The 23,464-nt window shown below is 37.0% G+C and overlaps 1 pseudogene; it reads right to left on the reverse strand.

Moving 5' to 3' along the window:
• Window positions 1–1,002: 1,002 nt before the first annotated feature.
• On the reverse strand, window positions 1,003–14,043 carry LOC100731577 (protein GOLM2-like; annotated as a pseudogene).
• Window positions 14,044–23,464: the final 9,421 nt, after the last annotated feature.

Genomic DNA, 23,464 nt, shown 5'->3' on the forward strand with positions numbered 1-23,464 from the left:
TATTCTTTTTGTTACAAACCTTATGCTATTTTTATAAAGCAGCTATAGACCTCACTGTACTTCTACCTTATTTTTGCATTAGTAAAAACATTAAAATTCCTTATGTAGTATTTCTGAGAAAAATCTAGTCAAAGAAAATCACTAACACTACCAGGAAGGCTTTGCAATATGGATGGCAGATTCATTTCAAAGTAGATTTAGTTCTTTTCAGGACCTGGTATTTAAATCATGAATATCTTCACCAATGCAAACTGTGAAAATAAAACTTTAGTCAGTGCTATGGTTGAAAAGTACTGGCATTATGGAAAAAAAAATTGAAAATGCATTCAACAATTTCAAGATCAGTAAAAGTGATAAATGTTTATGTCTTTGAAGGTTATCTTAAATTCCGTGAGTCCTCAACTGAAAGCTAATCTGCCAAAACACATCAGCACTTATGTAAAGTAGAAGGAGCAGCAAGCTGATTTTGCACACATGTTGAAAAGTGTTTGGCATCCAGTTTCCCCTCATTTATATAACTATTCTGGGCATAACTGCTTGAAGAGCATAAAGTGAAGAGTAGACAGAACAGAACACCTGTTAGGCTAACAAGAATATATTAGTGTATAAAACCTTTTCGAAAAAAAAAAAGAACCTTTTCAATTTCTCATTGTGATTATGACATGTGCAACATGTAACCTGTACAATGATGTTTTGTTGTCCATTTGTGGAGAAAAATAAGCTTAATAAAATGTGAAATATACATGAGCTTTCTTTAAATGCAAAGATTAACTTTTTGGTTCAACCATATTATAACCAAAATAGTCTCTGCTTTGATAATACAATATGAACTGTTCACATATGTACATGGGCACATTCCTGCATTAAAGTTTTTCCTTAAATCTACCTCAATGTTTCTTTACAACTGATACAATGGATCTTTATAACAAAAGTTAAAAATGACATAGTAAAAATGATTCCATTTTACAGCATTTTAGGTTTTGTGAAGTTTTCCTTTAAGATTTAGAGGACATCATTGAAACGCTGCTTTCCATGTCTGCAGGGTCCATCTGAAGCACTTGTTGTTCATCATTTTGCTTCAATTTGTGGAAGTCACTAACTCTATCCTTGGTGGCTTGCTTTAGTGTATTTGTTTGAATTCTGGGTTCATTCTCCAAGTTTGAGCTGGGATTTAAAAGCTGAAGAGGATTGGAAGGGCACTGTTTTGAAGTACCTGGGTTACCACTGTGGTTTACATGTGAATCTGGAGCCATATTTGGGGAGAGAGATTGTCCAGTTGGAAGATGGGAGATTGTCTGATGATTTTCATGTTTAGAAACTAAAACCAGGGGCTTCCTTAAAGAGGTAGGAAGATCATCAACTTTAGCTAGGTCATTTTCTTCTACTCCCGGCATTCCTGCATCACCATCTTGTTTGATTTGCTCTTTTCCACTTGGAATATGATTGCTGAAGGGTTCTTCATTCTTATCTGCAGCATTCTCATCTACTTTTGGAATATTTTTAGGTACTACATGACCATTTACATCCAATTCATTTCCATCATTTAATTGAACATTGTAGACTTCTTGCTTTTGTTCTTGCAAAAAACTGATCTGCTAACTTTTTAATATTTTCTTCATGTTGTGCTCTTGATCTGCTGTCCATGCCTGAAAGCTTTCATATTCTAACCTCTTTACAAGGTAAGTGTTGTTCTTTCTATAGTCCTGAAGCTGGTCTTCTTGTCAAAAAAACTCCTGGAGATGCTCAGCAAGTTGCTCCTTTAAATGATGTATGTCTGCCATCTGGTTGATATGTTGTTCTCTAGCTTAACCTTGTAATCCTTGTGCCTCTTTCCCAGGCCCTCCCTAGCCTGCAGCCAGCTACTAGGGCTGTGATAGCCGGAAATCCTTCTGGTCATTGTTTCTTGTTAGTGTCCACCGGAAGCAGAAGATCTGAGTTGTGCTTCTCCAGACGCCCGCCCGCGGGCCACCTCAGTGCACTGGACCTGGGTCTGCAGCTCAGCCACCTCCTTCTGGAGCAGGACGAGGTGGCAAGCGATGTTCCAGTAGTTAAAAGTGAGGATGACGATCACCACAAGGAGCACTACCAGCACGAAGGAGGTCAGGAGACTGTCTCAACGGTTGGATCTGAAGCCCACCACGAGGCCGAGCTGGACTGCGCTGTGGGGCACGCCGATGACATCTGCAGGCAAGACTTCTAGCCCTGGCTGCTGAGGGATTCGGCCCCTGGACCTGCATGGAGGGTGGGCTAACCACGCCTGAAATACCTTGTAATAAGCATTCAGAAAGGACAAAATCTTACTATTAGCTATACTTTTGTATTTTATCTTAAGAATACTAGTAACTTTTTGTGTTCCCTTATGACATATAACTTTCAGTTTGTTTGTCTCTATACAGTCCTATCACTGTTTAGGCCTTTGGTTTATGTTTTTGGTTACCATCTCCTGGACATACTGGGTCAATTAAGGTCAGTTCTAGCTTCATCCTTTTCTACTGGTTGTGGAATGGTCTGGGAGGCATCACTGTCATAGGACTGAGCATCAGCTACTCACATGGTGAAATCAATGGCTTTTCTGGGTCTGTGAGGCAATCAAACAATATGTTCTGGTACCCAGGTAGGCTGTTCAGCATTTCCTATGAAGACACAAACACATTTTCAACCCCAAGTTAACACTGGACTAGGTATTTTCATTGTCCAGAATTACTATTTCTCCAAAAGACTCTTTATAGCCTGTCTCTGATTGCATCATCTTTTTGCTGCAGTAATTCCATCTTTAAAAGAATTTTAAAAGTTAATAGAATACACTGCCATGTGAAGTCTATTATGAGGGAAATTCACCCTTTTATATTTGTAATTTAAATTGTGAGCACATTTAATAATTTTTAGATATGCGGATTATAAGGAATTTCTGTGGCAAGAGACACAAACAGTTTTACAAACTGGAAAGCAGCACTTGTTTAGGCTAGGTAATTGTTAGGCTTAAGTGCCCAAGGGCATCCACAGTCACTAAAGACATCCAAGTAATGAGCAATAACGCATTTAACCACTTCACCAGTGTGAGCAAAAGCAAAGAGAAATCCCAAGGAAATGTCCACTGAAATATAGACACAGTATAGACAGCCAAACTAAGGAATGTGTGTGACATCAATTTTCCAGATGATGGACATATAGCCTGTCTTAGTTACTTTTTACTCGTCGCTGAGACAAAATACCTGAAGCCCAAGTTGGGAAAGGGAAGGTTTATTTCTTACAGTTTTTGGAGGTTTCAGTCCACACTCAGTTGGCTCCAAGGCAGGCAGGCATGGCTGGACCGCAGTTCATGGTGGCTGTAAATAGCAAGCCGGAACCAGCAAAGAGCAAGACACACCTTCTTCCTGCCATTACATCACAACCTGGCTCCACCCCTTTGTGGGTGTAGCACTAACGCCATCAATCCAAGCACTAGACAATGCAAATACACAAATGCACAATGCAAACTCATGAGGCCTGGGGGACACATAAACCATGACATAGCCCTTGGAAAATCAGTCTTTTGCGCAAAAGAGAAACTCATATGCTATATTTGGGAAGAGGAGGCTATTATATAACCTCCCCTGCCTGAAGTTGACCCATCTGTGAAAATGGAGACACTCCCTGCTATGGGGACCGAACTTATTCCTGAAGGAAACACAAATGGTGTGAAGGAAGTAAATTGAATTAATTTATCTGTAGGATAATGAAAATAGATAATACCAAGGAAGTTAGCCAGTGCAGACTGCTAAGAGAATGAAAACTGCCATAGCCGCCGTTGTTGAGCAGGACAAAAGGGAATAACGATAGTTTGTACCTCACGACCAAAGAACTGAACAGCATGTATTTGCCTACAAGCAATGAGTTCTGCCACAGCCTCACCAAAAGGCAGTAACGTTTTTTGCGGAGTATGTGGCATATTCAGTCACTGTAAAGGCCTCTGAGCCTGTCAAAGGACCCCTATGAGTATATGTTGAGTTGAGAAGATAAAGACATTGTTGACTGTAGAAAGTAAGGCTTTAGAGTGAGCCAGATTAGCTTTGTACGAGGTAGCTTACGTCTCCTACACAAGTGTCCTTGGAGACATGGCAATCGGGTCCGTCTTGAAAATGTAAAAGATAGGACCTAAACCCTGAGTTATTATCTTTTTTTTTTTTTTTTTTTTTGTCTTTTTCATTTTTATCGGTACCAGGGATCGAACTCATAACCGCCTGCTAGCAAGGCAGGTGCTTATGCCGCTGAGCTAAATCCCCAGCCCTCTGAGTTATTATCTTAAGAAATGCGTGGATCCAATTAATATTACTGAGTGGGGTATGAAAATCAGATAAGGTTGCAAGGTGATTAATTTGAATCTTAACAGTTTGGGGCATAATATGCCCTTTGTTGGATGAGGTAATCCAAATATGAAAAAAGTGTCTGATTATTAATAGATGGTAGATTAAAGGCAAATCATATTTTTTATTTTTATTTTAGTGAGATTAAAACAAAAGAGTACAGAACAAAGCAGATCAGATCAGAACAGAAAAATGTAAGCAACATAGCACTTCCAACAAGACAACTGGATATTAACAGTAGCTACGATAAAGTCTCTTTCTTTGAAATAGTTGAGCGTACCTTCACATACAATGGTATCAAACATAACAAAATAGTATAAAACCATTCAAGAGAATGAAAGTATTACAGGGCATTAAGAACCAAATTACAAAAAATGAACAATGGCTACTATATTATTTCATTTTCCATAGAAAATTTGCTTAGACTATCACAGATATTAAAATCCAATAAAACACAACATAATAGAAGCAATGGAAACAGAAGAACAAAAGCATGGAAGGACTTCAAAGCAAGATGATATTAAATCAGCAATGGCTGCATTAATCTCTTGTTTTCTTCAAAATAGCTGTTAAGGCTATCACACATAATAAAATCAAACAAAATAGAATAAAACCATTCCAACTAATGAATGAAAACATTATAAGCCTTCAAAGTAATGTAATGGGGAACCATGATTACCATAAAATCTGATGTACTCTTACTATTTCTTGTACTAGGGAGACTATACAGTATTTATATATGTGACTTTGATTTATTGTGCTTATAAGTATGATTTCAAGTTACATCCATTTATTTATGAATATCTCAATGTGATCATTTTTTATAGCTGAGTAGTATTCCTTTGTATAAAACTATATCTTTTTTTCCTCAGTTGATGGACACTTAGATTGTTTCCAAGATATGGCTATCACAAATTATGTTGCTATAAACATAGGTGCACATATATCACTGTGATATGATGTTTTCAGTTCTTTTGGGAACATGCCTAGAAGTGGAAGAGATGGGTCAAATGGGACTTCCAATCCCAGGTTTTTGAGGAATCTGACCTCCACAGAGGTTGCAACAGTCGACTTTCCCACCCACAGTGCAGAAGAATTCCTTTTTCCCCACAGCCTCTCCAGCATTTGTTGTTGGTAGTTTTCTTGATCCTGGCCATTTTTTCTGGAGTGAGATGGAATCTCAGTGTTATTTTCATTTACGTTTCCCTCATGACTAATGATGATGAATATTTTTTCATGTATTTACTTGGCATTTGTATTTCTTCATCTGAGAACTGTTTATTCATGTCAGATACCCATTTTTGGATTGGGTCTTTGAATTTCGGGGATCTGAGTTTTTTTTTTTTTTTTAAACTCTATATGTTTTAGACAGAAGTCTTTCATCTGAGGGACAGTTCACTAAGATTTTTTCCAAGTTTGTAGATTTTCTTTCCACTATGCTGGAGATTTCTTTTGACATGCAGAAACTCTATTAAGAGGTGATCCTAGTTATTGATTCTGGGAAGTATTTTCCATGAGGTTTGATTCCTGTTCATGAATTCCCTCCCTACCCCTATGCCTTCAAGAGTTTTACCTAATTTGTCTGCCAACATATTTAGTGTTTCTATTTTAATATTTAGATCTTTGATTCATTTAGATTTAAGTTTAGTACATGGTTATAGGCATGGGTCTAGTTTTAGTTTTTAGTATATGGAGAGCCAGTTTTTTCAGCACCATTTACTAAAGATACTGTTGTTCTTCCAGTGAACATGTTTGGCCTCTTTATCAAAGATGGTTGAATGTGTTTGTAGTTGTGGTTGTATCTTCTAATCTATTCCATTGATCTTCAGATCTGTTTTTAGTCTAGTACCATGTTAATTTTATTACAGTAGCTTTGTCGTATAACTTCAAGTCAGGGATTGTGATGTCTCCTGCCTTGCCTTTGCTACTTAGAATTCCTTTTGCTATTTTAGGTCTCTTGAATTTCAAGAGTGCTTTCTCTAGACCTATGAGGTATGTTAGTGAATCTGCCCTGAAACTGTTTTGGAAGAATGCCATTTTTGAAATATCTATTCTTCCTATTTCACTGAATCTGTCTAACAGTTTTGGTAGAATGGCCATTTTCACAATATTTATTCTGCCTATTCATGAACAAAGGATGTCTTTCCATTTTCTGAGATCCTCTTCAATTTTTTTCAGGGTATTATAATTTTCCTGTATAGATCTTTTAATTCTTTAATGAGATTAATTCCTAGGAATTTCTTTTTTTTTTTTTTGGATGCTAGTGTGAAGGGTGTGGCTTCTCTTATTTCTCTGTCAGTGATTTTGTTGTTAGTGTATAGGAAAGCTATTGATTTTTGAGCATTGACTTTTTATCTGGCTATACTGCTGAATTTTTTATTATATCTAGAAGTCTTTCAATGGAGTTTTGGGGTTTTTCTATGTAGAGTATCATGTCATCTGCAAATAATAATAGGTTAACTTCCTCATTTCCTAACTTTACCCCTTTTGTTTCTCTCTCTTGTGTAATTGCTCTGGCTAGGATTTCCAGTACTATGCTGAATAGAAGCACTGATAAGGGATATCCTTGTCTTGTTTCTGATTTTAGGGTAAAGGATTTCAGATTTTAGCCATTTAATATGATGCTGACTGTTGGTTTGTCATAGATGGCCTTTATCATATTGAGGTAAAGACAATCTATTCCAATTTTCTGTAAGGTTCTTATGATGAATGAGTGTTGGACCTCATCAAAAGCTTTTTTGCATCTATAGAAATGATCATGTGATTCTTAATTTTGGCTCTATTGATATGGTGGTTTACATTTATTGGTTTGTGTATGTTGAACCATCCCTGCATACCTGGGATGAATCCCATTTGGTCATGGTGCATAATCTTCTTGATGATTTGCTGCATCCTGTTTGCTAATATTTTATTGAGAATTTTTGCTTCTGTGTTCATTAGGGAAATTGGTCTGTAGTTCTCTTTTTTAGTAGGGTCTTTCTCAGGTTTTGGTACTAGAGTAATATTTGCTTCCAGGTATGACTGAGGAAGAATTGCTTCCCTTTTGATTTCATTGAAGAGTTTGAGGAGCGTTGGCATTAAGTCTTCTTTGTATTTTTTGTAGAATTTTGCAGTGAATCTGTCTGGGCCTGAGCTGTTCTTTGTAGGTAAGGACTTAATTACATTTTCAATTTCATTAATAGAAATTGGGTTATTCAGTAGTTTTACATCTTCTTGACCCACCTTTGGTAGTTCATATGTTTCTAGGAATCTGTCCATTTATTCTGTGTTATTGATCCTATGAGAGTAGAGGTTTTTGAAATAGGGGTTGATGATCCTCAGTATTTGCATAGAGTCAGTAGTGATTTTACCTTTTTCATTTCTTATTGCATGAATATGAGTATTTTCTTTCCTTTTTAAAATTAAGTATGGCTAAGGGCTTATCAATTTTATTTATTCTTTCAAAGAAACAACTTTTTGATTTATTGATTCTTTGGATTATTTCCTTAGTGTCTATTGCATTAATTTTTGCTCTGGTTTTTATAATTTCCTCCCTTCTTTTGGCTTTAGGCTTAACTTGCTCTTCTTTTTCTAGATGCTTTAGGTGTAGTGTCAGGTTGTTTATTTGTATTCATTCTGTTTTCCTGATATGGGAACTCAGTGCAATAAATTTTTCTCTGAGAACGGCTTTCATTGCATTCCGGTAAGATGTATTTGTATTTTCATTTGCTTGTAGGTATTGTTTAATTTCTTCCTTAATTTCCCTTGTGACCCACTGATTGCTGAGGAGAGTATTATTCAATTTCCATGTCTTTATGGAGTTTTTGCAGTTTCTTTTATCATTAATTTCTAGTTTCATGGTGCTATGATCTGATAACATGCATGGGATAATTTCAACTCTTTTTCATTTACTTAAATATGTTATGTGGGCTAGTATATGGTCTATTTTAGAGAATGATCCATGTAGTGCTGAGAAGAATGTATATTCTGATGTTGAATGGAACAGTCTGTATACATCTATTAAATCCAATTGTTCACAGGTGTGATTCAGTTCTGTTATTTCTTTGTTGATTTTCTGTCTGGTTGATGTGTCCCTTTGTGTCAATGGTGTACTAAGGTCTCATGTTTTAATTGTGTTATTACTAATTTGATTTTTTTCATTTCTGTTAATACTTGCTTTGTATAGCTGGGTGCTCTGGAATTTTGTGCATATATAATCAAGATTGTTATCTCTTCCTCTTGAAGTTTTCCCCTAACCAGTATGTAGTGACATTCTTTATCTCTTTGGGTCATTCTTGGTTTAAAGTTCACATTGTCTGCAAACAAAATAGCTACCCCCACTTTGGGGGGGGGTTCCTGTTGCATGAAGTATTGTATTCCATCCTTTGACTTTCAGTCTATGAGTTTCCTTTGGGTTAGATTGGTTTCTTGTAGACAGCATATGGTTGGATGTTGTTTCTTGATCCATTGTTCCAGTCTTTTTCTTTTAATTGATGAATTGAGACCTTTACATTAATGGTTATAACCGTTATATATTGGTTTTATTGTTAACATGTTATCTTTCTGCTGTTGTATTTTTACCTTTCCATTCTGTTTAAATGTTTGCCTTGCTTAGTGTTTTTTTCCTATGTGAATCTAGAATGTCTTTCCATATTCTTTGCAGGGTTGGTTTGGTGATTATGAAGTTCTTCAGCTTTTCTTTTTCATGAAAGTGTCTTATTTCTCCAACCATTTTGAAGGACAGTTTTTCAAGATACATCAGTCTGGGTTGGAAGTCATTTTCCTTTAGGATCTGAAATACTTTACTCCATGCTCTTCTTGACTTCATTGTTTGTGTTGAAAAGTCTGCTGTAACTCTGATAGGTTTTCCTTTATAAGTGATCTGTCTTTTGTCTCTAACAGCTTTTAATATTGTATTCTTATGTTGGATATCTGGGATGGTGATTATTATATGTCTAGATATAGCTTTATTTTTGCTTTGGCTATTTGGAATTCTACATGCTTCACTAATCTGTATGTCCTTTTCCACTCTCATGTTTGGGAAATACTCAGCTATTACTTCTGTAAGTAGCCTCTTGGTATCATTAGTGTTGTCTTCTTCTTTTTCATTTATCCCTATCAATCTTATGTTATTTTTCTTTGCATCATCTTGCAGCTGTTGAATTGTTATTTCCTGATTCTTTGTTATTTTAAAAAGATCTTTCCTTTACTGTTTACTAGCTGTAATCTTGTCTTCAAGGTCTGAAATTCTATCTTCACTTTCATTGAGGTGGTTTTGACAACTTCCAATGGAATTTTTGATTTCCTGTATACTTCTTTGAATCTGCTTTCTGTATTCTCTTTGTTTCTTATATTGTGCATCCAGGGATTCTACGTTTTTGCATTGTTCCTCTAATTTTTTAACTGTGTCTTCTTTAGATGTGTTCAGCATTTCTTTCATTACTTTTATCATTTCTTCTTTTACCTAGGAGATTATTTCTAATTTGAGTTCCTTTATAGCTTCCTGGAGTTGCTTCTTTATTTCAGTTGCTATTATTTCAGGCATTTTGGGTATATGACTTATGTTTTCTTCTATGTACATGGCTCTTAGGCTTTCTTGGAGTGGGCTGGAGGTTTGAGACTGCATTTTGGTCTTTCATCTTGTCATTTTCCTATCTTTCTATGTTTCAGGTGATGTTCCAGAGCTTCCCTTGGGTGTGTTGGAAATCACCTCGTATGCCTTCAGCTCCTGGGACTGAATGGAGGTTGCTAAATGTTGTCCATTCAGGCCCATAAGACCTTACATGCCAACTTTGGTGTTCCATGAAGTTGGGCAGGCTTCTAATCACTGTGGGTGATGGGTCCAAAGCAAACTTATAAGTATTTCATCATCAATTAGAGGTCTCTAAGTCTGTGTTCTGCTCTTTCTCCTGAATTAAAATGACCCTGATTGTCTGAAGCCTAGCTGTACACCTCTGCTGAGCAGTGAGTCAGAGTAATTACTATACCTTAAGGTATCCTAGGCTAGTCAAGGCCACACTGTAAGAGTCCCTTCCCCTTGTTCCTACAATGTTTCTATATTATGGTACACAGTTCCTTTGTTTCAACAAATCTTTTTAATAGTAGCCTGCCTGTCAACGTATGACTCAATGCACATAACCAATTATGTAGTTTTTTTCACTTGCTTTATACTTTCCATTTCTAAATGCTGTATCAACTTAACTCTTTCTAAATTGAATGCTGTTGCCTTTGTGGAACTATCCCACAACAGTTCACTGATGTGAAGATTCAACAGTTCACAGATGTAAAGATTAAATCCTCCCTTCTTACCTCCTTGATGCAAAGAGTCTTCCATTCAGTTTGGTTTAGCTTCACCTGGAAATCTTTCTGCAACATTATTGATGTAAACTACACAGGAGAAAATCAAGTTCATGGTTTGATCTACTCAAAACACTGTTCAAATCACCCTGGATTCTCATATTGCTCAATTGGTTATTCTTTTCTAGACAAAAGTGGAAAATTTATAAATAAGGAAAGGGTATCCAAGGGCTTTGAGTCTTCTGATACTTATTGGGTTCAACAGATTAAGCAGGGCCACCTTGAGATAAAATTGATAATCGAAGGAGAAGCATTTAAGGGACTTTTAGACACAGGAACAAATGCTTCTGTTTTGGTGCAATGCTGTTGACCTCTAATTGATGATGAAATACCTATAAGTTTGCTATTTTATAAATGTGTTCTAATGTTATAATTGTGCCCTGATAATGACATCTGGCAAAACATGGAGACCTTTCAAATTGACCCTGCTGCAGCCTAATGGAAGATTGTTGTAGTTAGGGGTGTGCAGAGAACAATTAGAATCAGAACATGGAGTTTATAATATTATTTTTATACTGGTCACCGGGAGTTAACACAAGAAAATACAGGAAATCTATCTGCAACACCAAAAACATAGAATATTTAGTCAAGGGCCTAAATCTCACAGCAATGTCCCACATGAGTCCAGATGAAAACCCAGAGCTCATGACAATGCCTCCCACATTGTACAAGTGGAGGTTCAGAGCCCACAAGAAGGACTCATGCCAGTCTCTTTTACATATCCTTGCTGGGAAGGCCCAAAAGTCAGTGGTGGAAGCCAGAAAGTCCATGCCAGCAGGGTGAAGGAGCTGTGCTGGTGGGATGAGAGTTCTACGCTGGAGCCACAAAGTCACACTTACAACAAGACCAGGGCTGTATTGAAAAGCACCACAGCCATCCTCAGCAACACAGAGGCCCCAAGCTCCTCCAACAACAAGCACAGTTGGGTATATGCCAGGAAGCCAGCATGACGAGTTCATCCTGGAGACCAAGTAGCACACGTCTTCCCCTCCAGAGCCAGGAAGCAATGCTCAATGTGAGGACCAAAGTTTCTCCAGGAGAACCAACGGCTCAAACAGCAGCTCATAGGAGAACCCACAATGCCTCAATGCAACAATGCATTAATGCCACAATGCCTTCTTCTCCTTCTCCATCTACTTATGCTGGAAACTTTCCTCAGGTGGAGCATCTTCACTCAGTGCCATGCTGATGTAATTCAGCTGGTATTAAGTTGAATACCAGTTCTTAATCCATAACAAAGATCTACTGTTCCTTCAAAGGCCCACAGACAGCAGTAGGAATAACTTGAGGTCCCATTTAGGAATTAGTATGAATCTGGAGAAAGATCATAACCTCTGCTGTCTTTTCTTGTTCATCAGAGGTCAGAAATATGCTTGGCTGTGGAGGGTGAGTCTGGGGAAGAATTGAGGACAGCACCATCATTGTTTGGCTGGGCTGAGACAGGCCACACTAGAAGTTTTACAGCATGGGCTGGACTTTTACATCAGTTTTGGATTTACACTCACTTTCCCAATGATACCCTCATGGACACTTTGTACAGATACTAGAAGGTTTTGCTGAAAATGTTTTGCTGAAAAGAGCCTTACAATGAGAGAGAGAGAGAGAGAAAGAGAGAGAGAGAGAGAGAGAGAGACAGAGAGAGAGAGAGAGAGAGACAGAGAGAGAGAGAGAGAGAGAAAGTTCCAATCTGTGACTCAGCAAAAGTTCTCTGGGCTGAAAAGATGGAGACTGCTGCTTGTGGCTCAGTTAAAGATATCAGGTATTGTAAAGTAGAATTTTAAGCAGGGAAAAACATTCTCCATCACTCCCCTCCTAACCAGTAAAGCAAGATTATAATGTTCAGACTTCAGAATTCCTACCACTCTGCCATCCCTCCCTTGTTTGGGACTCAATTTCAAAACAGTGCCCCAAGATAATTTCTCTGTGGCTGTCCCAACAAGCCCACAATCTTCAAGACATGTCCTAATCAAAATTCACAAAAGAAAAGTAAATAGAGGAATCAAGCATCCAACAAGCAGTTTCATATATAGTTATAATTTTTTTAGAATTTGTTTGCCCCATGTCTAATAATCGATAAAATCAATATTTTTTTTCTTTTTGTTTCTTGTAAGCAAAATTTTCCTTTGATTTCTTTTTAATATTATTTTTCTCTTTGGCTTCTTTCAAACCTGTTTCTCTGACTTTGGCTTCTCTCAAGCCTGTTTGTCTCTTTGACTTCTAAACCTATTTCTTTCTCTGGCTTCTTTTTCTCTATCTAGCCTCAGTGGACTCACTTCCCTATGCCCCAAATTTTACACCTGATGATGTCAATATCCATTCTCTTCAGTGAATGGATATTGACCACTATCAATTTACTTCTCCTCTCCTTTGGATGCACATGAGAAGTGTCATCTCACCCTCTAGCCTCTTATCCCCTTGCTGATCAAGTACCATATGCCACAACCAGCACAGCTTTTGAGGTTCCTAAGGTGAAGGACTGCCTGAGCATGAGAAAAATAAAAAAGAGACAAAATCTGGGGTCAGATGGAGACCTCTTTCTCTTGATGGAAGGAAAGGAGATGTCCTCTCACTGTAGGAGTGTTTTACACATTTAGCAACTGTCTTGGTTATTTTTCTTTCATTGCTAAGACAAAATACTTGATGCCCAAAATGAAGCAATGCAAGGTTTATTTAGCTTACAGTTTTTGGAGGATTCACCATATTCAGCTGATTGCAAGGCAGGGTGGTGTGGTTAAGGGGCAGTCATTCACAATGACCACAAGTGACAAGAGCAAAAGGGGGAAAAAGGAAAAACACTCCTTCTTCCCTCTGTCATATACTATGCTGGTCTCCCATCTCTGGGCAGGTATAGCACTCACACCACCAATCCAAGTGTTAGACGATGAATCAATCACAAATGCTGAACTCAGCTGCCTCCATGAGTGCATGAAACTTGGGGGGGGGGGTGATCATTCAAACATAAAACATAACATTCTACTGCTGGACCCCCAAAGACCCGTGCCCAGTCTTTATGAAAAAGACATTTATTCCATCTCCAAGAGTTTCCAAAGTCCTAAAAGTTTCAGCATTGCTGAAAAGTCCAAGTGCCAAGTCTCTTCTGAGATCCAGTGCAAACTCTTAGCTGTAACTCTTTTGTACAAATGAAAAGATAGTGAAACATTGCATATTCCAAGATGCAATGACACAAGATAAACATTACCATTCCAAAGGTTACAAGCAGGGGGATACAAAAAAATGGGACCAAAGGAAGTCCAAAATTCAACAGGGATGGAGTTCCACACTCAGCATCTGAAAAAATCTGATTGTGAGCTCCAAAAGGCTTGAGTGGCTCCACACCCATGGCAGGTCCAGTTTTAGCTCCCATGGCTTCTCTCTTAGGCTCACTCTGCTCAATTCTTGAAGCTTTCCTTAGATAATCCAAGCTTCTGGCTTTTCTAAACTTCTGGGTTCTCCATTATACCTTTGGCTTCACATTTACAGCTTCACACATTGCCCTCTCAGGGGCACACTGCCTGGCCTCCTAGGTCCTCTGAAATCAGGAGACTTTGGACTTGGACTTTTCATCAGTGCCGAAACTGTTTGAACTTTGGCAACTGTTAGCAATGGACTCTGTATCTGTAGCAGAAAGGTTGTTCATGAGTCTTTTGAGAGCCAAGGGTGGAATGTCATTGCTTGTATTTCGATGTCCCTCTAAAACTTCATGTGATCATAGTATGGAGTTTTGAAGTTTTCTGGATTATGAATGTGAATATGGATTAAGGGTGTAATACTGGGGTTAAGGTTGTGGACAATGGAATTTCCACATTGGTACAGATGGCATCAATCACAGATTTGTAGCCTGGTTGGAATATAAGGCAGACAAGGAATGCAGACTGACTACTGTTGCTGCTGCTTACTGATTTGCTGTTTCCTGCCTGTTTGCCATCGTCTGTTTCTCCTCTGTGTTTCTCTTGTGCTGTGGTGTCCTCCCTGGAGCCAGTTGATTATGGAATGAAATCTCTATAAACTATGATTGGAAATAAACCTACCTTTTAACTTTGGGTGTTATGTATTTTGTCTCAATGACACTAAAAGTGTCTGAACCAGTAACTTCGTGATGATAATACTGGCATTCTTGATCTCTGTTCTTTTATTTGGGACAATTTTCTCTTGTGAAATAAGCAGAAATCTTTCTTGGCTCCTGTAGTGGGAAATGTTGACATTGTAAGGAAAGCATAAGTTGCCTAAAAAGCAATACTCCTGCAATTAGGTCCTCTTAATTATAACTTCAATTTTAGCAAGCCATTTGACACTGATACTAAAGCACACTCTCTAATGATGTTGTTATATTTTTTATCTAAAATGTTCCCCCAAAAGTATATCTAGAGGTGGGACTTTTGATAGTAGATTGGATCATAAGGATGCTATACTCATAATTGAATTAGTCTAATAATGAATTAATAGTCTAATGTACTTTTAGGAGGTGGGCCTGTTTGGAAAATTCAAGTCACTGGGTTGGACCTCAAATAATGTGTTATTGTTCCCCATTCCTCCTTTTTCTCTCTGCTTCCTGTGAGATGTTGAGCACTTTTTTTCTGTGATTCCATTCTGCCATGCTGAATCATTGCTGGAGGCAAGCATCCATGGATTGAACCTTCTAAATTGTGAAGAAAAATAAACTTTGTCTTTGCAGATATTTGATCTAGTGAGAGGAAAGTGACAAATACAGTTGCCATAATGTATTTCTTGCTCAAATTTCTAAAAATCTGTTAAGTTAAAATCTATGTAAGAAGAAGTGGTATTGATGTGTCATTCAAGGACCATGGCAAGGCCTAGTAAAATAAATTTTGAGAAGACATTCATGCCTGTGCATATTCTAATGACCTACCATAACACCAAAAAGTAAGAAATTCTCTTAACATTTTTCAGACTAAAATAATAAGTCACTTCCAGAAGAGCATTCTTCAGAATGATATGGTTCTTATCTATAATATGCATGCAGAAAAGTATGGAATAATTTCTCTAAAATTATGGGGATGTATTAAAATTGAAATTTTCTCTCTGTAAACTATAATCAACTGTGATTATGAGATAAATGTAAGTATAATTTTTTTTATTTAAAGAAAAGGAAACGAAAAAAGAAAAAAAAATACATGGAGATAAAAAAAAGGGTAGAAATAATACTAAATTACAGACAAACAAAAGGTAAGAAATTGCCAGTTGATAAGTTACAAATTGTCATCTTCGAAATGGGTGTTCAGGTTATAGAATTAAAGTATTTAGAATGACATTCAAAAAAGTGACCCTACAAACCATTCTGCTCTATGGTCGAACAAAAGCTCCGTAATATGATTATCAGTCCCACCTATTTGTTTTACATCTCTAAGAGGGTAAGGTTAACCATATCAAAACAGAACAGAACATTTAAAAAAAAATAAAAAATAAAAAACAATTTAAAGAAATACAGATTTCAAAGCAAGTCCACTGGAGATCTACCTTATCTAACTGTCTCTAGTTTCAATGTAAGTATAATTTATAATGTCTACTTTTCATTCACTCTTGGTAAGTTACTTGAGTGCAGACTAAACAGAAATCAATATTAACAAAATTATGAAACAGTAAGTCCAAGTTATAGCAGGTCTAATTTAGCATTAAACATATGTAGTTTTCAGGATGATTCTTTTCAGGTCCAACAACTTAGAAGAGAGTAAGAAGATGATTTTGCAAGAAAGTGAGAGAAATATTTTAGGAAAGCCTTTGGGATTGAACAAAATAGAAAGTAAAAAAGATGGAAAGGTTCAGGATTTGATAAGGCCAAATAATGTCCTTATAAGGCAATTCCAAGTGTTAAGATGAATAAATGGCTGTGTAAAAATGTCATGCAAATAAAGTAGAAATTTAAATAACATGTTTGGTGTAAAAAAGTGTTTGGGACACTGATAACAGAACAAGCTGCCTTTTGAGTGGTCCAGCAAGGACAACATTGAGTATTCTAGGAAGGAAATAACATTTAAAAATTAAGAAAATTTCAGAATATAATCTTAGTTTTCTCTTTGCTTAGACAACATATTCAGCACTCAAATTTAAAGGAAGAATGGGCCAGTTTGGCTCATAGTTTGTAGAAGTTTCAGTTCATAGTTGGCTTACTCCAAGGCAGGGTAGTAGAGCAGAGGGACCCTGCAGAGGATAAACAGTTCATTGGAGGCAGAAGGCAGCAAAGTAATGAAGTAGAAAATAAACATCTGTGACAATAGCACCCCTCTTTCTGTCCCTTATGTTCTATCTAGTACTAAATTAGTAACACTAACACCCAAGGTGAGGCTTCCCACAATCCACTTCCACAACTATGCCAAATCAAGCAGTGGATTATATGAGTAGTCACATACCCTTGTTCAGCATCCCACACCCGAGATCCAGCCACCTCTGAAAATCCCTACCTATGATTACATAAGGCTTTGAGGGAACCTCTATACACAAGTCATAACATATAGAATTTTCTTTATTCATAAATAGTGTTTAAAAACTCATTAATAATTTTTTTGGATATTTTAATATTTAGAATAAGTTTATGTAAAGTAGAAAAACTATATGGTAATTTGTCATCAATCAGCTAATCATTCTTTTGTTCCATTTGAATAGAAATCTTGAATCAGCAAAGGGCAGCTGTCTTGATGTTAGTGGTTCCAAGCTTCAAGTATCAGTGGCACTGGAAATTTGTCACATTCTTACTACCATGGTGGTTGGTGGCTCTTAGCTACCTTTATCAACTTCTCAGAAGTTGAGGTTAGCAGCTCTCTTATTAGCTGTCTAAAGCTCTTCAAGTGCCTTCTGCTGTCTTACTGGGGTTTTCCACAGTCCACAGCATATCAGTCTGTAGAATGTCACTGTTGACTACTGGTTACTTCTTATCTCTGCATCTCCACTTCTGGTTACCATTGCTTTCTGCTAGTCTCTGTAATTCTTCAGGATAAGTAACCCTTTAGTGTTGGCAGCTCCTTTTAGATCAGTCTGCTCAAACCACTGTACCTCAAATAAGAATTAGATAAGAGCATCATTTGGCTTAGGAGCCTGTGGTGGAGCACAGAAGCATAATGGACTGGAAGGACCCTACTTTAACAAGCAGTATGAGGGAGAACTGTTTATATGGAGTAGTAGGCCCTGAATGCACTTTTTTTTTTACATTTCTTGGACTTATTTGAGAATTTTCATAGTAATGACAAACGAAGCAGGGTCATTTGAAGGTTACAGGTCAGAGTCATCATTATAGGAGCCACAGGAAACTAAGACAAAAATTGATGTTGAGAGTTGATATAGTGCTCTGTAACACAGAGGATCCCAACCACTGGCCATGGACCATGGACTATTAGAAACTATCAGGAGACAGGACAAGATAGAGTAAGTAAATTTTCATGTTTATTTATAGTAGCTCTCCAACACTCACATCACCACTAACAACTTCTGTCAGAAACATGGTAGCAATAGGTTTTCAGAGAGCCAAAACCCTAATACAAACTTCACATATTAAAGGTCTAGGCTTCTTATAAGACTCTAATACCTGATTATCTTAAATGGAGCTGGGGTGGTGATGCTAGCCCTGGGTATTAGCTACAAATGCAGATTATTATCAGCAGAGAGATTTGCACAAAGGCTATAGTCAATTAATTTCTTGCAGATTCTTATCAAAAACATATCAATGAGTAGCAAGAGACAAGCTGAACCTTGTGGCAGAACTTGTAACGACAAGTGAGTTGTTGTCATTTGTATGGCTCCATCAATGGCAGTCCTTTCTTGTATTTATTGTATTCAATGTGCTAAAAATACGACCTAAGTCCTTGTCTCTTCTGAAACAAGATGTTCTGTAATGCTTCAGCCCAACAATCTCAGTTTCCTTTGGGATATAAAATCTAGTGCTCAGTGCTTTCAGTGTTCAACAGACGCTATGCAAAATGAAAACTGTGTAAATAAAATTTTATCTCTCTTGTGCAGTCTTCCTTATTTGTGGGGAAGAATTTCACCATACATTTTAAGTTTCTATTATTTCTTGCCTCCCATTTGTGAATAAGAAATTTTTTTGCCCTGTACATTGTAGAAATCTCTGTCTCATTGGACACATACTCTGGAAGTTGGGTTTGTGCAAACACTCCTGATAGACATGCAATATTTAACAGAAATTGGAAAGATAATGAATACTTTCTTTGAAATGATACCCAGGGCATAATAATTCTTGTTAGCATCATGGCTGGTACAACCTAGATAGCAAAGAATAGAACTTTCTGTTAGAACTGTGGACTTGGGGCCTTAGATCTAGAGATTCTCAGGCCCAGATATAAAATTACTGATTGAATAGGATGGATTTAAGGAAAGGTGATGCCACAGGGCCATCTTCTCAAGATTTGAAGAAGGGACTAACCAAATCTCTGGGGACAGGTTTGCCAAAACTGTGGAAAATTAACCTCCTCCTAACATTTTGCAAAATAATCACACACAAGTGCCTGAAAGGCAGAACATTGAGTCACAGGGTGTAAGGTTTATTGTTGTTGCTTTGTCGAGTTTCAAACTGTCTTGGGAGCTATTATGTCTTTTATGCCTCTGTGTTCTCCCTATTGGAATGAGACTATCTCTTCTGTCTGTTCCACTATCATATATTGGAAATGCATAATTTGTTTATATCAGTTTCAGAGCTGGAGAGGAATGTGTTGTGAAATAAATATTACCTGGATTCTTACCCCTATCTAATATATTGATGAAGATTTAGACTTGAATGAGATGGACATTGTGTTTGGAAAGCCACAGGAGGAATAATGTAGATTGAATGCATCCCTGCAAACATTCATGCACTGATGCCTTATGCTGCTGTCATGGGGTTTAGAAGCAGAGTCTATTGGAGGTTACCAGGTTTATAGGATAAAGTCCTTTTAATTTAATACTACATATGAAGAAAAAGGAACAAGAAATTAAACATGACTGAATAGAGGAGCCAGAGAAAATTAACTAAATGCACAGGTAAATGGATCAAAGAGAAGGACATATATCCTGATGCCAAATAAGAGACTTATTTCAATTTGAAATAGAAGAGAGGTAGGTCAAACAAAACATAGCCATAGTACTTCATTAAATGAAAATTCAGTCCAGAAGGCTGCCTATAGGCCCTCCAGTTGTGTGCAGCACAGAAACCACCATTTTATGAATTTAGTTCCCAAAAAGCTGATGGACTGTAATATTATGGCAAACTCAAGACACACCTGATAGACATGGGATAAATGGAATCTCAGCTCTTTTGCCTTCCTCCAAATGGAGGACATTGCAACCTAGCAGCACATTTTATGGTCACACAGGATGTGTGACTGATTATCTGCTCTCTTCTTGATGGACCACCGGTTATTTTTTGTTTGTTTGTTTGTTTGTTTTTGTTGTTTTGGGTTTTTTTTGTCATGTGTGATAGAAGATAACTGAAACCTCTAACAGCAACGGTAGGGTCTAAAATGGTGGTGAAGGTAATGAGTGAGACAGTAGCACTCCCTTCACACTGTTGCCCCCAGGGTAAGAGGGGAGAGACACAGGATCTGAGGAACACTGAGCTGCTCCCATGACAGTGACAGGGGCAGTGAAAGCAGCCCAACCCCCTACTTGGTTCCCAGAGAAGAGAAAGGCTAGAAGACAAACATGCCAACGAGGAAGCTGTGAAAGGACTGGAGGGGGCCAACTGAATGTAGGATTGGGAGCAGCCTTTGGCTGACTTTGTCCAAGAGCACAATAGTGAATGAGTGGGTGACATTGATGCATACAGGGTAAGGACATGTTGGTGTCAGACCACAAAGGCAAATCAAAGAGGGCTGGCTCAAGATTCTGGTTCCAGCACCAAAGTCCAAAAACCAAGATCAAGCCTGTACACAGCACTAATCCTACTGTTGGCAGGGATATGAAGCACAAATTTGGACCTTGCCTTGGACACCACAACGGGACTATGCACACCAGAGGAATTTCATTTTTTTTTATTTTGATTTTCCTTTTCCTGCATGTTTGAGTTTTTACTTTTATAATTTATTTCACTTTGTCAATATTTGTTCATAATTATCTTTCTAGAACTTTAAAAAATATTTTCATGTGAGTAAAAATAGTTTCTAGTCTTTCTGGTTTATTTCAGTGTTCTTTTGCTTTCTCTTTGTTTCCTTTCTATTCTTTTCTCAGTTTCCCAAATACTAGGATCACCTTTTGCCCTTCAGTTTTGTTTCTACCATGTTGCTCTTCATTTACCTCGATTTCATCCTCTATCACTCTTAAATTTCCAAATAGGGTAAGGTCACTCTGTTAAGGGGGAAAGCACTTCAAGTTTCTGCTTTATGTTGGAACTTGTTGTATATCTGTAGATCTTGCTTATGGTTAAAGTAACCAAATTAATAGTTATCCCAGTTTGTCAGTTACGGGGCTGTGCTTGATGCTAGCAATTGTTAATTATACCACTTTATCCAATATGTCATATTCATTGTAATCAGTTGTTCTCCTGCATGTGACAACACTGTGATTGTCTGAAGTCATAATTGTTATCATAGTCTAGTATCAAAGGACGGCATACTTGGCCAAGTGGATAGCAACTTCTCATCCGTAAAAAACTGAAAAGGTGGATCTTGGAATAGACAAAATGTCAAAAATCTGCCACACCTAGAAGACCTCTCTGAGGAATATTCTTCCTAAGGAAATCTCAGTACAAGTGATACAACTGCCTAACATGAACAATTTACAAGCATAATCACAGAAAACAATTAAAATAAAAATAGAAAATGACAAGATACAGAGCAAAATGCAATCCCAGACTTCCAGCCTACCCAGGAAAAGTCCAGAGGACAAGAATTTAGAAAAACTCAAAAACCAACTTCCTGAATTTTCTGAAATGGTATCAGCAGAAATAAAAATACCAGATGAATGAGACCATACAGAAAATCAGAAAAGAATAATCTATCAAGAAAAAAAAGGTCATTATAATGAAGGACAAACTCATTGACTTTAGAGTAAACACAGATTTAAAAATAGGAAAATAGTAAAAATCATAAATATCAAACTTGGAAATAAATAGAATTCATGAAACAAACTCAGACAGATACTCATGAGATTGAAAATTTTATTGAAAGTATATGCAGAAGAATGAACCCATGTGATTTCTGATAGCAATCAAAAAAAGAAAGATTTCCTAAAAGGCAAAATGTCATGAAATGTCTGTTGAATAACTGTAAGATGAGGCAAAGAAGAATAACATAAGATTGATCAGAGTCAGTAAAAAAGCAGGAGACTAGTAAAATGATATAAAAAATGTTCAGAGAAGAAATGGCAGAAAACTTCTCATGCTTAGGAAAAGAATTCAACATACAGCCAAGTGAGTAATACCCATTACCAAAATAACTTAACACCAAGGCACATAATAACCAAGATTCCAGAAATTCAGCATAACAAAATATTAAACTATGCTAGAGCAAAGAAACAAATAGCCTACAAAGAAAAGTCCATCAGAATCCCAGTGGACTTCTCAACACAAATCCATAAGTCAAGCAAAGCTTGGGATGAAGTGTTTCAAGTCCTAAAGGAAAATTACCTTAATATAGATTGATACATCTCATAAAACTACCTCCTGAAATCAAAAAAGAAATAAGGCACTTCAATGACAAAGAATAAGTGAAGGAATGCAGGACAACCAAATAAGCAGTCTAAAATTTTCTGAAGGATATTTTAGAAAGAGATAAGAAAGACCAAATTCCATGAATACCAATAGAAAAAGTACACCTGGCAAGACAAGCAATTAAACAGAGATGAAAGACAGGAAAACAACAAAAAATAATTATATGACAAGAATAAATCAATACTCATCAGTTATAGCTATCAATGTCAATGGTCTCGACTTACCAATTAAAGAAACAGACTGAAGGGTGGATCAAAAAACAAAATCCAAAATATGCTGCATTCAAAAAACAAGATTAAAAATAGACCCATTTTCTCACCATCAGCAAACTAAAAACAAAATGGATCAAAGATTGAAATATTAACACTGAAACACTGAATCTGCTGGAAGACAGAAGAGGTTGGACTCTTGAAGACATTAGTGTAGGCAGACTTTATGGAAAAAGAAACATTGATCACACAGGAACTATAAGGAAGAATCAAGAATTTTCACAGCCGAGGATTTAGCTCAGCAGCACAAGTGTCTGCCTTGTAAGGGGCCAGATCATGAGTTTGATCCCCAGTACCAACAACAACAACAACAACAACAACAACAAAAAAAAGAGAGCAAGACAGACGAGAGAGCTTTTTCACAGTAAAAGACACCACCAACAGAATGAAAAGGCAACACACATTGTGGGAAAAAGCTTTTCCAGCTGTTGCTTAAAACATTAATATATAAAATATATAAAGAACTAAAAAATCATACTCCTCAATTTTAAGACCCAATTCAAAAATGGGCATCTGACATGAATACACACTTCTCAGATAAAGAGCTAAAAACACCAAATAAACATATGAAGAAAATGTTTGACATTACTGGTAATTTTAGGGATGTAAATTAAAACAATACTGATATGCCATCTCATTCCAGAATCAACTTTGGTTTTGATCAAGAAATCAACCAAAAACAAATGCTGGCATGGCTGTGGGAAAAAGAATCTTTTTCCACTGTTGTTGGGAATGGTGCAACTGGTGTAGACTGCTGGGAATCAGTATGGAGATTCTTTAAAATATTAGAACCACTGGGGTCTTTTTTTTGACCCAGTTCATCCCCTTGGTATCTGCTTGAGAGAATTAAAAACATATCACAGTGATAC

This window comes from Cavia porcellus, unplaced genomic scaffold (assembly GCF_034190915.1).
Source record: "Cavia porcellus strain 051 isolate PalLab524CR breed Dunkin Hartley unplaced genomic scaffold, mCavPor4.1 scaffold_9, whole genome shotgun sequence".
In the NCBI taxonomy this organism is placed as follows: domain Eukaryota; kingdom Metazoa; phylum Chordata; class Mammalia; order Rodentia; family Caviidae; genus Cavia; species Cavia porcellus.